Source organism: Belonocnema kinseyi, chromosome 7 (genome assembly GCF_010883055.1).
Source record: "Belonocnema kinseyi isolate 2016_QV_RU_SX_M_011 chromosome 7, B_treatae_v1, whole genome shotgun sequence".
Classification (NCBI taxonomy): domain Eukaryota; kingdom Metazoa; phylum Arthropoda; class Insecta; order Hymenoptera; family Cynipidae; genus Belonocnema; species Belonocnema kinseyi.
Window position 1 is genome coordinate 114060932 of NC_046663.1, and position 3597 is coordinate 114064528.

The window sequence follows — 3597 nt, forward strand, 5'->3', positions numbered from 1 at the left end:
TGCGTTAAGCAAAATTTCGTTAGGTTCTGTTAAGTTAGATTCATTTTTAGGTTAAGATCGAGTTAACCTATTAAATATAGCACACATTTAAGACTGAGAACCCTAGGCTTACATAGCTACACGTGTGGTTGAATTTCATTCGGCTAGGTTATGTTAGGTCAGGTTTTGTTAGGTTAGGATAGGTTAGATTTATTTCTAGGTTAGGCTCGAGTTGACCCATTCGATGTAGCACACATTTGCTACTGGGAAAATATGCTTCCAGAGCTTTACGTGTAGTTAAATAAATTTCTGTTAATTCAGGTTAGGTGAGGTCAGGTTCTGTTGGGTAAAGTTATGTTAAATAAGTTGATATCAGGCAAGGGTTGATCCTTCACAGTTGTCGACATGTTTTTGAAGTGAAAATTTGCATCACTGGCATTATTTTGAAATTTATTTGCCTCAATGCATGATTTTTCGTCATTTTTTGTGGTTCTTGCTCAACCATGACGTGATGGGTGATTTTTGATACCGAATTTTCAACAACGCAGTTCCACTTTCAACCAGAAAAGTTGAGAAAAAAATAGTTGAAATTATTTGAAATTGCTTTGAATTATTGAAATTATTTGAAAATTCCTTGTAATGTTTTAAAAGACCCTAAAATATGAAAAATCCTTTGAAATCTTTTGAGAACCCTTGACATCTTTTAAATATTATTAAGGTACTTTGGAGTTTTTTCAAGTAACCCTGCTATAATTTTTTTAATTCGTTGAAATTCCTTTAAATTATAAAAATGAATTGAAAATTCATTTAAATATTTTTAAAGATTCTAAAATATTTAAAATCTCCTGAAATCTCTTGAAAAATCCTTGAAAATTTGAAAATACTCTAAACAAAAAAATACATACATATATATATTTATAATTTTATAATTATATACAAAAATCGTTTTAGAAATAGTTAAATTTTAACTCGAGTAATTTCTATTAAAAGTCTAATATAATAGTTAAACTAATCTACAAACAGTTAAATTGTTAATGTTTAAAATTTTTCTAAATTTCAGTCTGAAATAATTTCATTTAGAGATTGCTCAATTGAAAAACATACATATAAATTTTAAGCGCATTTAACTTATTTATTTATATTAATTTTTTATAAATAAACTTCCAAGTTTACAATATTAAATGTGAAGACTTGAATCTATTGACTTGAAAATTATTCTTATGGAATAGTTGAAAATTTTTGAAAATTAAATTTCGAAAGCTTTGAATTTTTATTGATTCCATCTTCAAAACTCTAATCTACAAACATTTCAATATTTAACGTTTTCAAACTCTTATTTTTTTAATTTCTAGCTGAAGCTTTACAAAATTTCAAAAGATTTCAAAAGATTTGTAAGGATTTAAAATATTTGAGGATGTTTTAGAAGATGTCTAAGAATTTTCAATTTATTTTTACTATTTACAGGAATTTCAAAGAATTAAAAAATGTTTAGAAGGCTTATTTTTAAAAATTCAAAATAATTTGAGAGTATTTAAAAAGGTTCCAAAGAATTTTTAATTGATCACAGTAATTTAATATGAGGTTTTAAAGGATTTCAAATATTTCAGGGTATTCTTAAAATTTCAAAGAATTTTCAAGAGCTTTACAAAAATTCAAGAGATTTCAACAGGTTTTTAAGGATTTTGAATACTTGAGGATGTTTAAAAATATTTCGCTGAATTTTTAATTCATTTTTAAAAATTAAAGGAATTTCAAAGAATTTTAATAATTATATCAAGGTTATTTAAAAAAACTCCAAATTACCTTAAAAAACTTTAAAAGATGTCAAGATTTTTCAAAAGAATTTGAAGGTTTCGAAATATTTGAGAGTATTTTAAAGGGTTTTAAGGAATTTTCAATTTATTACAGTAATTTAATATTAGATTTTAAAGGATTTGATACATCTTAGAGCATTTTACTAGATTCTAAGGAATTTTCAATTATTTACTAGGCAGTCTGATAAGTCCCTGAAAAATGAAACACCGAGACGTTTTTTTGGCCAAAGTCGGTTTTATTTTTCAACATACTCTCCTTTTAGGTCGATACAGCGAGTCCAACGATTTTCTAACTTTTTGATACCGTCCGAAAAGTACTTGATCGGAAGCTCTCCAAAATACGCCTCAGTTTCAGCTATGAGCTCCTCATTTCAGTAAAAACGCTTACCGGTGAGCCATCTCTTCAGGTTAGGGAACAAGTAATAGTCGCTGAGGGCCAGGTCTGGTTAATACGGTGGCTGAGGAACCAATTCGAAGCCGATTTCATGCAATTTTGCTTCTGCAACTAAGCATGAATGAACAGGCCCATTGTCGTGATGATAAAGCGGTTTTTTCTTCTTCAAATGCGGTCGTTTTTCGGCGATTTCGATTTTCAATCGGTCCAATAATGATGAATAGTATGCTCCGGTTATGGTTTCACCTTTTTCAAGATAGTCCACGAATATTATACCATGTGCATCCCAAAATACGGAGGCCATAACCTTTCCGACCCATTGTTGCGTTTTTGGACGCTTCGGAGCAGTTTGGCCCGGTGGAACCCACTGTTTTGCCTGTTGCGTTGACTCAGGAGTGTAGTAGTGGACCTAGGTTTCATCCATGGTTATGAATCGGCGCAAAAACTCGGTCGGCTTACGCGAAAATAATGTCAAATTCTGCTGGAAGTTGTCACACGAATTCGTTTTTGGTCCACTGTAAGCAAACGCGGCACCCATCGCGCGCAGAGCTTCTTCATGCCCAAAAATGAATGCACGATATTGCCCACACGTTCCAATGATATGCCTACAGCATTATCTACCTCCCTCAATTTCATTTTGGGATCATTCAACATTATATCATGGATTTTTTCGACATTTTCTGGTGTAATGACCTCTTTTGGGCGCCCAGATCGTTCAGCATCAACTGTGCTCGTACGGCTACAACGAAACTCGGTAAACCACTTATGAATCGTTCCAATCGATGGTGCAGAGTCCGGGTAATACTTATCCAGCTTGGCCTTGATCTCGGATATCGTTATCTTGCGAAGATACTCGGAGGTTAGTCGCTTCTCAATGCTGTAACTTGTAAATGCGTAAACATAAATGGCTGAAGTTTTGACAGGCGTCATTTGAAGGATCAAGTTCGACGAAAATGGTTGACATTAGTGAATACTAATGCCATCTCTTAGAATTTTCAGGTACTGACTGCCTAGTAGTATGAGATTTCAAAGAATTAAAAATATTTTAAGGTATTTTTAAAAGTGCAAGGAATTTTCAAGAGATTTTCAAAATTTCAAGAGATTTTATAGGATTTTAAATATTTTAGTATGTTTTAAAACATTTCAAGGAATTTACAATTAATTTCAATTTTTTGGTTGACAATTCATCAAATTAGTTGAAAAATTTCTTTCCTGAAAATCAAACTACTTTCAGAATTTTTTTGTTTGTTTTGGTTTAAAAATTAACTTCTTTTAACCACAAGAAAATTCACCTTCTTATTCAAATTTTTTTTCAGAAAGCTAATTGTTTTAGTACAAAGTTTAACTATTTATATTTAAAGTTAGTCAACTATTCATTAAAATTATTCTTATATTTTATAATTATAATAT